The sequence below is a fragment of the Ornithodoros turicata genome, chromosome 1, assembly GCF_037126465.1.
Source record: "Ornithodoros turicata isolate Travis chromosome 1, ASM3712646v1, whole genome shotgun sequence".
In the NCBI taxonomy this organism is placed as follows: domain Eukaryota; kingdom Metazoa; phylum Arthropoda; class Arachnida; order Ixodida; family Argasidae; genus Ornithodoros; species Ornithodoros turicata.
The window spans coordinates 190,443,976-190,456,326 of NC_088201.1; the positions used below are offsets into that span (position 1 = coordinate 190,443,976).

Below are 12,351 nucleotides of genomic sequence, written 5' to 3' on the forward strand. Positions count from 1 at the left end.
TTCAGAGAGCGCTGATGATGAGGCCGGCAGAAATGGGCGGATGGCGGTTCCCGGACGTTCGGCTCCTCTGCGCAGCGCTGGGTCTGGCCTCTCTCTTTGCCATTCTGCGAGATCGATCGCATATATCCCACGACCTTGCCGTCTTCTTCCTGGGTACATCCATCAGAGATTTCGGTGGGTCATATGATAACACTAGACCCCACACCGAGAGGCTAATGACTTTTTATTGGATAATGAAACGGTATGCGGTGCGACTTCGCCAGCTCCTCCCGGACACAGACTTTACAACCTGGTCAGTCCGACAGCTCTATGAAGCCCTTTGCGAGGCGTCTTTCCCGGTGCAGGGTCCTCAGCCCCAAGTGAACCGGCGCAACATACCATCCCGTCTGATTGAAGGCAGGAGAGTGGATGTGCTGTGGCAAATCTCTCACGAGATCTTACCGGTACGGGAGAGACTCCGCCGTTTTGGTTTGTCCCGAACGGACGTATGTGTGGTGTGTGGTGAGGTAGAAGGTCACCGCCACGTGTTCTATGACTGCCTGAATGCAGCTGCCATGTGGCGCAGGGTGGCAGCTCTTTATCGTCTGCCTGGTATCTGCTACGACACTGTGAGGTTCCTGTACCCGGTGCCGGTGCCGTCGAGGAAGCAGCCCGCGTTCATACTTCTTGTAGCGGAGATCTGCTTCCAGCTCTGGTGCGCAAGGACAAGGTGTGTGTATGGTGGTCTGCCAGCGGACCTTGTGACACTAATGATGTCTACCCGACTCGCCCTAAAATCACAGCTGCAGGCTGAGCTCAAGTCGCTTGGCAGAGACGCCTTCCGCCGTCGATGGAGAAGTCACTGTGACATCTTCGTCCTCGTGAATGGACACATTGTGATAAAACTTTAAGCGCTTCACAGATCGGACCGAGTCACGGTGTACATGTTGTTTCTTCTCTTTACTCATGCATATTATGCGCTGCTTATTTTGAATTCATGTTTACTACACTTTAGGCACTTGTAGATTAAGTATGGGGAAGTAGGCGTCGTGCATTCTTGTGTGCGTGCTTTTTGTACTTAGTCTGGCACATTTTTCAGTTTTTCTCGGGTGCTCTGCAGTAGGCCTACTGCATGTCCTGGTGTCATGTTTCCCGTGTGTGGATTTTGACGATGCTTTGATGTTGTAGACATTTGTGGTGTACAGTTTACTCATTAAATACTCATTTACTAAAGATCACCGTGGAGGGGGACAACACAATGAGCTTCTAGACAATTTTTGATAGGCCTAACCCGTTTGGGGAAGGCTACATCATTCAATTCAAAGAGAAAACATGCGTCCAGGTCGGACGTGTCCTGACCAGCCACACCCCCTGCCCAAAACAGAAAAAACAAATAGAGGAAAAGAAAGAAAGAGAGAGGCAGGACTCCACCACTTTGCCTCTCATATGTTTGAAATAGGGCGTCGGCGAACGTTGAAAATTTAGGACATATGCTCTGGTCTCCCTTCAAATCCGCGTATTGATCTTTCGCCTTTTACTAAAGATCACCGTGGAGGGGGACAACACAATGAGCTTCTAGACAATTTTTGATAGGCCTAACCCGTTTGGGGAAGGCTACATCATTCAATTCAAAGAGAAAACATGCGTCCAGCTAGGACGTGTCCTGACCAGCCACACCCCCTGCCCAAAACAGAAAAAACAAATAGAGGAAAAGAAAGAAAGAGAGAGGCAGGACTCCACCACTTTGCCTCTCATATGTTTGAAATAGGGCGTCGGCGAACGTTGAAAATTTAGGACATATGCTCTGGTCTCCCTTCAAATCCGCGTATTGATCTTTCGCCTTTTACTAAAGATCACCGTGGAGGGGGACAACACAATGAGCTTCTAGACAATTTTTGATAGGCCTAACCCGTTTGGGGAAGGCTACATCATTCAATTCAAAGAGAAAACATGCGTCCAGGTCGGACGTGTCCTGACCAGCCACACCCCCTGCCCAAAACAGAAAAAACAAATAGAGGAAAAGAAAGAAAGAGAGAGGCAGGACTCCACCACTTTGCCTCTCATATGTTTGAAATAGGGCGTCGGCGAACGTTGAAAATTTAGGACATATGCTCTGGTCTCCCTTCAAATCCGCGTATTGATCTTTCGCCTTTTGTGGTGTACAGTTTACTCATTAAATACTCATTTACTAAAGATCACCGTGGAGGGGGACAACACAATGAGCTTCTAGACAATTTTTGATAGGCCTAACCCGTTTGGGGAAGGCTACATCATTCAATTCAAAGAGAAAACATGCGTCCAGGTCGGACGTGTCCTGACCAGCCACACCCCCTGCCCAAAACAGAAAAAACCTGACGTGTCGGACAATGGTGCGGAACTGTTGGGAAAGGAAATCACAACCGCTGAGTTGACAGCAGCTCTCCGACAGCTATCTGCAGGGAAAAGCCCGGGTTCCGACGGGTTGCCGTCGGAATTTTACAAAACCTTTTGGCCACAGCTGGGGAAAGTCTTCACCGATATACTGAACGGGAGTCTAGAGAATGGTGTTTTCCCTTCGACAATGAGGCTCGGAATAGTGAAGTTGCTGTGCAAGAACGTGAGTCGAGCAAATGACTTAAAGGCATGGCGACCGCTCACGATAATGAACACAGACTACAAAATCGTTGCGAAGGTTCTGCAGATGCGACTGGCGCAGGCCATGCAAGCTTTAGTGTCACCGGTGCAGGCATGTGCGGTTCCAGGGAGAGGAATTCAGACGCACCTGAGCGCCCTGCGAGACTTGTGTGCAGTAACAAAAGAGAAAGACCTCGCCATGTTATTGATGAGCTTTGACCAGGAAAAGGCCTTTGACCTCGTAAGCCACCGGTACATGTTCTATATTTTAACAAGAATGGGACTCCCAGAAAAGTTTCTTAGATACGTAGAACTGCTGTACAGAGGAGCCATTAGTGCCATTGAAGTGAATGGGAAGACCACGCAAGTTTTCCACGTGAGGTCAGGAGTTCGACAGGGATGCCCACTATCACCGCTGTTGTACGTGCTGTGCATAGAGCCTTTGTTGCTTAAGCTGGCGTCAAGTCCGAGGATTGCACGGGTACCGCTTCCAGGCATCTTGGGAAGACCGACAATCTTTGCCTACGCTGATGATGTGACCATCTGTACAACGGAAGAACGCGCAGTTCAAGAGGCGCTACAGATCATGGAGCTCTACACGAAAGCATCAGGGGCAAGACTGAACAAAGAAAAGTCAACCATCCTACCGGTACATCGTCAGACGCTGCAGCAAGAGATAGCCGGAGTACCAGTTGTCCAAGGAGCGAAGCTGTTGGGAGTCCAGTTCGACATGCGAGGACCGTCCGACGAATCCTGGAAGAAAGTCCGAAAAGAACTTGAGCGTATTCGAGACGATTACAATGGACAGCAAATGAGCTACGCAGAAAGAGCTGACATCATACAGAAGACAATGACGTCAAAGATCTGGTACTTGGGCACAGGCTTTCCTCCCAATAAGAAGACGGCGAAGCAACTGAACCGCACCATCATGTCATTGTTTTGGCAGGGGAAGCCTGAAAAAGTCAAAAGAGGGGTGATCCAGGGTCCGTTGGAATGCGGTGGATTCGAAGTGCAAGACGTCAGACTCAAGTCTTTGGCCCTCTCAATTGTACAGATAGGAAAGACACTAGAAGAAGATGAACACATAGCAAAACCTATCATGCTATATGCCATGGGGACAGAGGCAAGACTGTTTGGAGAGAGGCTTGACAACACAAGACCGAAGGCGGAGAAACCCACCCCATTCTATGCAGAGGCAGCCAGGTACGCGCGAATTCTGCAGCGTTTTCTGCCAGAAGGGACCCTGCCATACTTGTCGACAAAGCAAGTCTATGAAGAACTCTATAAAAGGTGCAAAATGCCAGATAATACAGTGCAAGAAAGACAACACCGAAGACTGGTAGTGGCTAACGTTCTTGAAGGAGACCGTGCAGACCTGGCCTGGGAACTGTCCCATAATGTCCTGTCAGTGAAAACGAGGCTCTTCCGATTCCATTTTGTTCGTTCAAATCTGTGCGGGGTCTGCAATGGACTAGAAAACCACAGACACGTTTTCTATGAATGCGTGTTGGCAGCGGCGTTGTGGCGGAAAGTCGCCACCGTGTTTCGCGTACCTCGCATAGAGTACGACACTGTGCTCTATTCAGACCCTCTGCCAGTGGCTGCTAATCGAGTTCCATCTTTTGCACTTCTCATGGGTGAGGTCAAGCATGAGATCTGGCGCTCCCGAAACAGGCGAGTGTACGGTGGAGGTGATGTGTGCCTGAGGACCTCACTCTTTAACATCCGGTTGCACTTGAAGGAGAAAATACAGCGTGAACTGGACTGTATGGAAGTGAGCGCTTTCAAGAAAAGGTGGAAGGGCCATTGGCTATTGTTTGTAAGATCAAACGGCAGAATAGTAGTAAAGTTTTAAATCTTTCAAGTGCATGATTTGCGATAATTAGAGTGTGCACCGTTGAGTAGGAGCTGCTCCTGAGCCGGTCAAGTGTGGTGTATATGTAAATATGATGTATATGTGGTGTATATGATGTATATGATGTGGTGTATATGATGTATATGATGTGGTGTATATGATGTATATGATGTGGTGTATATGTAAATATGATGTGGTGTATATGTAAATATGATGTAAATAAGATGTACATGTGTTGTAAATAGGTTGCAAATTTGGTGCACTTTTCCCAATAAAGTTTCGCCTTTTACTAAAGATCACCGTGGAGGGGGACAACACAATGAGCTTCTAGACAATTTTTGATAGGCCTAACCCGTTTGGGGAAGGCTACATCATTCAATTCAAAGAGAAAACATGCGTCCAGGTCGGACGTGTCCTGACCAGCCACACCCCCTGCCCAAAACAGAAAAAACAAATAGAGGAAAAGAAAGAAAGAGAGAGGCAGGACTCCACCACTTTGCCTCTCATATGTTTGAAATAGGGCGTCGGCGAACGTTGAAAATTTAGGACATATGCTCTGGTCTCCCTTCAAATCCGCGTATTGATCTTTCGCCTTTTACTAAAGATCACCGTGGAGGGGGACAACACAATGAGCTTCTAGACAATTTTTGATAGGCCTAACCCGTTTGGGGAAGGCTACATCATTCAATTCAAAGAGAAAACATGCGTCCAGGTCGGACGTGTCCTGACCAGCCACACCCCCTGCCCAAAACAGAAAAAACAAATAGAGGAAAAGAAAGAAAGAGAGAGGCAGGACTCCACCACTTTGCCTCTCATATGTTTGAAATAGGGCGTCGGCGAACGTTGAAAATTTAGGACATATGCTCTGGTCTCCCTTCAAATCCGCGTATTGATCTTTCGCCTTTTACTAAAGATCACCGTGGAGGGGGACAACACAATGAGCTTCTAGACAATTTTTGATAGGCCTAACCCGTTTGGGGAAGGCTACATCATTCAATTCAAAGAGAAAACATGCGTCCAGGTCGGACGTGTCCTGACCAGCCACACCCCCTGCCCAAAACAGAAAAAACAAATAGAGGAAAAGAAAGAAAGAGAGAGGCAGGACTCCACCACTTTGCCTCTCATATGTTTGAAATAGGGCGTCGGCGAACGTTGAAAATTTAGGACATATGCTCTGGTCTCCCTTCAAATCCGCGTATTGATCTTTCGCCTTTTACTAAAGATCACCGTGGAGGGGGACAGCACAATGAGCTTCTAGTCAATTTTTGATAGGCCTAACCCGTTTGGGGAAGGCTACATCATTCAATTCAAAGAGAAAACATGCGTCCAGGTCGGACGTGTCCCGACCAGCCACACCCCCAGCCCAAAACAGATAAAACAAATAGAGGAAAAGAAACAAAGAGAGAGAAAGGACTCCACCACTTTGCCTCTCAAATGTTTCAAATAGGGCATCGACGAACGTTGAAAATTCAGGACATATGCTCTGGTCTCCCTTCAAATCCGCGTATTGATCTTTCGCCTTTTACTAAAGTTCACCGTGGAGGGGGACAGCACAATGAGCTTCTAGTCAATTTTTGATAGGCCTAACCCGTTTGGGGAAGGCTACATCATTCAATTCAAAGAGAAAACATGCGTTCAGGTCGGACGTGTCCTGACCAGCCACACCCCCTGCCCAAAACAGAAAAAACAAATAGAGGAAAAGAAAGAAAGAGAGAGGCAGGACTCCACCACTTTGCCTCTCATATGTTTGAAATAGGGCGTCGGCGAACGTTGAAAATTTAGGACATATGCTCTGGTCTCCCTTCAAATCCGCGTATTGATCTTTCGCCTTTTACTAAAGATCACCGTGGAGGGGGACAACACAATGAGCTTCTAGACAATTTTTGATAGGCCTAACCCGTTTGGGGAAGGCTACATCATTCAATTCAAAGAGAAAACATGCGTCCAGCTAGGACGTGTCCTGACCAGCCACATCCCCTGCCCGAAACAGATAAAACAAATAGAGGAAAAGAAAGAAAGAGAGAGGCAGGACTCCACCACTTTGCCTCTCATATGTTTGAAATAGGGCGTCGGCGAACGTTGAAAATTTAGGACATATGCTCTGGTCTCCCTTCAAATCCGCGTATTGATCTTTCGCCTTTTACTAAAGATCACCGTGGAGGGGGACAACACAATGAGCTTCTAGACAATTTTTGATAGGCCTAACCCGTTTGGGGAAGGCTACATCATTCAATTCAAAGAGAAAACATGCGTCCAGGTCGGACGTGTCCTGACCAGCCACACCCCCTGCCCAAAACAGAAAAAACAAATAGAGGAAAAGAAAGAAAGAGAGAGGCAGGACTCCACCACTTTGCCTCTCATATGTTTGAAATAGGGCGTCGGCGAACGTTGAAAATTTAGGACATATGCTCTGGTCTCCCTTCAAATCCGCGTATTGATCTTTCGCCTTTTACTAAAGATCACCGTGGAGGGGGACAACACAATGAGCTTCTAGACAATTTTTGATAGGCCTAACCCGTTTGGGGAAGGCTACATCATTCAATTCAAAGAGAAAACATGCGTCCAGGTCGGACGTGTCCTGACCAGCCACACCCCCTGCCCAAAACAGAAAAAACAAATAGAGGAAAAGAAAGAAAGAGAGAGGCAGGACTCCACCACTTTGCCTCTCATATGTTTGAAATAGGGCGTCGGCGAACGTTGAAAATTTAGGACATATGCTCTGGTCTCCCTTCAAATCCGCGTATTGATCTTTCGCCTTTTACTAAAGATCACCGTGGAGGGGGACAACACAATGAGCTTCTAGACAATTTTTGATAGGCCTAACCCGTTTGGGGAAGGCTACATCATTCAATTCAAAGAGAAAACATGCGTCCAGGTCGGACGTGTCCTGACCAGCCACACCCCCTGCCCAAAACAGAAAAAACAAATAGAGGAAAAGAAAGAAAGAGAGAGGCAGGACTCCACCACTTTGCCTCTCATATGTTTGAAATAGGGCGTCGGCGAACGTTGAAAATTTAGGACATATGCTCTGGTCTCCCTTCAAATCCGCGTATTGATCTTTCGCCTTTCGACGACGACGACGACGATCTGAACGGACGTGTTGTCATTGTGCTCCTGTTCGATTTTCGATAATTTTCGAGTTTTAGTGGGCTTTCAGGACCCAAGCCCCGTGTTTTCGTCTTCCTGAAGGTCCCGGTATCGGGGGGCCGCTTCGTGTCAAGGACGGAAGATGGCCAACCGCCGCCCCATCAATCGGGAATTCAGTTTTGACTTGGAGGTAGATCGAGAGGTACGTATGTCTCAAGTACTACAAGGGCTGCTGAAGGCAGTAGGGAAGGAGGCGAGGGGTGTCAACCCCTTCGGCGGTGGAAAGTTTGTAGTGACTACAACTACGAAGAATGCGGCTGAGGCCCTCCTGAGGTCAGGAGAACTGGAAGTTGCTGGAAAGATGTATCCGTTGGTTCCACTAGCCAGCATTACGACATTGGTGACGGTCCACTTTTTACCTGTGGAAGTACCCAACGACGACCTCAGAGAGGTAATGGGAAAGTACGGGAAAGTGCTTTCAGTCAAGAGGGAGTACTTCCGAGAAGCCCCGAGCGTGGAAAAAGGAAGTCGACGAGTCATCCTTGAGATGAAGACGGAGGTGCCAAACTACATCCAAGTGGATGGTTTCCAGGTAATGTGCATTTACGCCAACATGAAAAAGGCGTGCAGGCGCTGTGGAGAGACCGGCCACTTTTCGTTCAACTGCCGGACACCGCAGTGCAAGAGGTGCGGTGACTACGGGCACATCGCGACCGGCTGTACAGCACTTTGCAAGAAGTGCGGAGAAGACCACGCGACAACATCGTGCACGGTAAATACCTACGCAAGTGTTACCACGACTGCGACTGGGCAGACGGACGTACCCGGGGACGAACCGATGGACAAAGTTATTGTCGCTATGGTAGAGGGCGCTGCAGAGAACGAAGAGAAGTCTGAAGAGGCAGTGGTGAGGGACTGGTCAACTGAGGTGGACTCAACTGCAGATGCAAACGTCCCGCTGCTCAACACAGAGGACGAGAAAAACACCGAAGATGCGGAGGAAATGCCGACGAAAGAAAGTCCCGTGGAGGAAGGCGCAAGTGAGACGGAAGCGAATCACAACATTTCGAGGTCGTCTTCAGAAGGTACTATGGTCACTGAAAATCGAGGGACACAGGACACCGCGGACTCTGAGGGCGACTCGGACAGCGAAATGGATGCAGCCGGTGCCACTTTGAAAAGGGGACCGCCGTCGTCTGAGACTGCTGAGACTGTGACGCTGCCACAAAAGACGGGAGGTCATCTGCCTGGTCAACTCGGGGAGCTGCCCAGCAGAGGAAGAGGAATTGTGAAGAAGCAAAAAAGGACTTAAGTTCGTCATAATGTGGCAAGTAAGGAACAAAGTGTTTGGTGTTTCACTTTATTTGGTAACCTTCGCGGTAGCAACGTTAAATTGCAGGGGTTTAAGAACAGTGCGAAAACAGGAAGTTGTGAAGGAACTCGGCGTAAAGTTAAAACTTGATGTTATTTGTCTTCAAGAAACGCATTTTTGCGATACGAAAGACGTTGTAAATTTTGAAAGAAACACGGGATGGAGGTCTGTGCACAGTTTTGGATGCAGACGGGCAAGGGGAGTCGCTATTTGCTTGTCCCCGAGCTATCCAGGAGTGATAAGAAGATACACCAGAGACGATGAGGGGCGTGTGGCAGTTGCTGATATAGAATGCGATGGCAAAGAGTACAAGATTGTCTGTGTTTATGCCCCCGTTGATAATGGGCCCCGGAACGATTTCTTTAGAAGCCTGGATTCCTTCATGCTGGGTTCGAGGAATGTCGTTATTGTCGGCGATTTTAACTGTGTTGTTGATCAAGTGTATGATGTGTCGGGGGGTACAAAAAGAAGTACTGAATGGAAAGCGAAGGAGTTGAAGCGACTTATAGAAGCGTGTCAGCTAACGGACACGTGGAACAAAATTCACGGAAAATTACCTGGTTTTTCTTTTTACGCTCAGGGTCGTAGCGTACGTCTTGACCGAATGTATGTTTCAAATACGCTAAGTGAAAATGTCCTTAATTGTGAAGTGCTCCAAGTGGGAAGCCAAGACTGTTTTGTGACAGACCATAGTATGGTGGTAGTGACTTTTAAAAATGTGTCTGGCCAAGGAAGGCTACCGAGTCGGTGGCGACTCAATGTCAATTTGTTAAAAGATAAAGAAGCGGTGGAAGAAGTGAAGACATATTTGGAAGGGAAAGTTAAAGAAAGGAGCATCACATTGGATTGGTGGGACGAGACCAAAGCAGAGGTTAAGACGATTTTTCAAAAATGGGGGAGGAAAAGAGCTGTCGAAAAGAAACACGCCATTTGGTCCATACGATGGGGACTGCGATACCTGAGAAGCACCGGACTCGAAACAGCCGCTCAACAAGAAGCGTACAGAGAACTGCAGAGTGACTTGGGAGCCCTGTTGGTAAAAAGAGATTGGGACAGTGGAGAGATGAAGGGGCAGACAAGTCGACAGCTGATCACCAACAAGTTGCGCAGCAAACCCCAAGGAATGCATACACTCCTGGACAGAGAGGGGATCGAAAGGACGTCACAGGAAGAAATTGAGGACATTTGCATTCACTTTTACGAAGAACTTTACCGGTACAAAGACGTTGATGAAGGCCTCTGGGAGGAGATAGCACAGACGATCCCGAGGTTGGAAAATGGTGCGGAACTGTTGGGAAAGGAAATCACAACCGCTGAGTTGACAGCAGCTCTCCGACAGCTATCTGCAGGGAAAAGCCCGGGTTCCGACGGGTTGCCGTCGGAATTTTACAAAACCTTTTGGCCACAGCTGGGGAAAGTCTTCACCGATATACTGAACGGGAGTCTAGAGAATGGTGTTTTCCCTTCGACAATGAGGCTCGGAATAGTGAAGTTGCTGTGCAAGAACGTGAGTCGAGCAAATGACTTAAAGGCATGGCGACCGCTCACGATAATGAACACAGACTACAAAATCGTTGCGAAGGTTCTGCAGATGCGACTGGCGCAGGCCATGCAAGCTTTAGTGTCACCGGTGCAGGCATGTGCGGTTCCAGGGAGAGGAATTCAGACGCACCTGAGCGCCCTGCGAGACTTGTGTGCAGTAACAAAAGAGAAAGACCTCGCCATGTTATTGATGAGCTTTGACCAGGAAAAGGCCTTTGACCTCGTAAGCCACCGGTACATGTTCTATATTTTAACAAGAATGGGACTCCCAGAAAAGTTTCTTAGATACGTAGAACTGCTGTACAGAGGAGCCATTAGTGCCATTGAAGTGAATGGGAAGACCACGCAAGTTTTCCACGTGAGGTCAGGAGTTCGACAGGGATGCCCACTATCACCGCTGTTGTACGTGCTGTGCATAGAGCCTTTGTTGCTTAAGCTGGCGTCAAGTCCGAGGATTGCACGGGTACCGCTTCCAGGCATCTTGGGAAGACCGACAATCTTTGCCTACGCTGATGATGTGACCATCTGTACAACGGAAGAACGCGCAGTTCAAGAGGCGCTACAGATCATGGAGCTCTACACGAAAGCATCAGGGGCAAGACTGAACAAAGAAAAGTCAACCATCCTACCGGTACATCGTCAGACGCTGCAGCAAGAGATAGCCGGAGTACCAGTTGTCCAAGGAGCGAAGCTGTTGGGAGTCCAGTTCGACATGCGAGGACCGTCCGACGAATCCTGGAAGAAAGTCCGAAAAGAACTTGAGCGTATTCGAGACGATTACAATGGACAGCAAATGAGCTACGCAGAAAGAGCTGACATCATACAGAAGACAATGACGTCAAAGATCTGGTACTTGGGCACAGGCTTTCCTCCCAATAAGAAGACGGCGAAGCAACTGAACCGCACCATCATGTCATTGTTTTGGCAGGGGAAGCCTGAAAAAGTCAAAAGAGGGGTGATCCAGGGTCCGTTGGAATGCGGTGGATTCGAAGTGCAAGACGTCAGACTCAAGTCTTTGGCCCTCTCAATTGTACAGATAGGAAAGACACTAGAAGAAGATGAACACATAGCAAAACCTATCATGCTATATGCCATGGGGACAGAGGCAAGACTGTTTGGAGAGAGGCTTGACAACACAAGACCGAAGGCGGAGAAACCCACCCCATTCTATGCAGAGGCAGCCAGGTACGCGCGAATTCTGCAGCGTTTTCTGCCAGAAGGGACCCTGCCATACTTGTCGACAAAGCAAGTCTATGAAGAACTCTATAAAAGGTGCAAAATGCCAGATAATACAGTGCAAGAAAGACAACACCGAAGACTGGTAGTGGCTAACGTTCTTGAAGGAGACCGTGCAGACCTGGCCTGGGAACTGTCCCATAATGTCCTGTCAGTGAAAACGAGGCTCTTCCGATTCCATTTTGTTCGTTCAAATCTGTGCGGGGTCTGCAATGGACTAGAAAACCACAGACACGTTTTCTATGAATGCGTGTTGGCAGCGGCGTTGTGGCGGAAAGTCGCCACCGTGTTTCGCGTACCTCGCATAGAGTACGACACTGTGCTCTATTCAGACCCTCTGCCAGTGGCTGCTAATCGAGTTCCATCTTTTGCACTTCTCATGGGTGAGGTCAAGCATGAGATCTGGCGCTCCCGAAACAGGCGAGTGTACGGTGGAGGTGATGTGTGCCTGAGGACCTCACTCTTTAACATCCGGTTGCACTTGAAGGAGAAAATACAGCGTGAACTGGACTGTATGGAAGTGAGCGCTTTCAAGAAAAGGTGGAAGGGCCATTGGCTATTGTTTGTAAGATCAAACGGCAGAATAGTAGTAAAGTTTTAAATCTTTCAAGTGCATGATTTGCGATAATTAGAGTGTGCACCGTTGAGTAGGAGCTGCTCCTGAGCC

The 12,351-nt window shown here is 48.3% G+C and overlaps 10 non-coding genes and 1 pseudogene across 10 annotated transcripts; all 11 read left to right on the plus strand.

The window, feature by feature from the left end:
- The first annotated feature begins 1,469 nt into the window (after positions 1 to 1,469).
- On the plus strand, positions 1,470 to 1,591 carry LOC135379767 (U5 spliceosomal RNA). The gene has a single exon (XR_010419224.1). It is a non-coding gene; the product is annotated as a U5 spliceosomal RNA (small nuclear RNA).
- Positions 1,592 to 1,778: 187 nt separating this feature from the next.
- On the plus strand, positions 1,779 to 1,900 carry LOC135379768 (U5 spliceosomal RNA). Its single transcript, XR_010419225.1, has one exon. It is a non-coding gene; the product is annotated as a U5 spliceosomal RNA (small nuclear RNA).
- Positions 1,901 to 2,087: 187 nt separating this feature from the next.
- LOC135379596 (U5 spliceosomal RNA) lies at positions 2,088 to 2,242 on the plus strand (annotated as a pseudogene).
- Positions 2,243 to 4,998: 2,756 nt separating this feature from the next.
- Positions 4,999 to 5,120, plus strand: LOC135379769 (U5 spliceosomal RNA). The gene has a single exon (XR_010419226.1). It is a non-coding gene; the product is annotated as a U5 spliceosomal RNA (small nuclear RNA).
- Positions 5,121 to 5,307: 187 nt separating this feature from the next.
- On the plus strand, positions 5,308 to 5,429 carry LOC135379770 (U5 spliceosomal RNA). Its single transcript, XR_010419227.1, has one exon. It is a non-coding gene; the product is annotated as a U5 spliceosomal RNA (small nuclear RNA).
- Positions 5,430 to 5,616: 187 nt separating this feature from the next.
- Positions 5,617 to 5,738, plus strand: LOC135379832 (U5 spliceosomal RNA). Its single transcript, XR_010419286.1, has one exon. It is a non-coding gene; the product is annotated as a U5 spliceosomal RNA (small nuclear RNA).
- Positions 5,739 to 5,925: 187 nt separating this feature from the next.
- On the plus strand, positions 5,926 to 6,047 carry LOC135379467 (U5 spliceosomal RNA). The gene has a single exon (XR_010418957.1). It is a non-coding gene; the product is annotated as a U5 spliceosomal RNA (small nuclear RNA).
- Positions 6,048 to 6,234: 187 nt separating this feature from the next.
- On the plus strand, positions 6,235 to 6,356 carry LOC135379772 (U5 spliceosomal RNA). Its single transcript, XR_010419229.1, has one exon. It is a non-coding gene; the product is annotated as a U5 spliceosomal RNA (small nuclear RNA).
- A 187-nt stretch (positions 6,357 to 6,543) lies between these two features.
- LOC135379774 (U5 spliceosomal RNA) lies at positions 6,544 to 6,665 on the plus strand. Its single transcript, XR_010419230.1, has one exon. It is a non-coding gene; the product is annotated as a U5 spliceosomal RNA (small nuclear RNA).
- Positions 6,666 to 6,852: 187 nt separating this feature from the next.
- Positions 6,853 to 6,974, plus strand: LOC135379775 (U5 spliceosomal RNA). Its single transcript, XR_010419231.1, has one exon. It is a non-coding gene; the product is annotated as a U5 spliceosomal RNA (small nuclear RNA).
- A 187-nt stretch (positions 6,975 to 7,161) lies between these two features.
- Positions 7,162 to 7,283, plus strand: LOC135379776 (U5 spliceosomal RNA). The gene has a single exon (XR_010419232.1). It is a non-coding gene; the product is annotated as a U5 spliceosomal RNA (small nuclear RNA).
- The last annotated feature ends 5,068 nt before the right edge of the window (positions 7,284 to 12,351 follow it).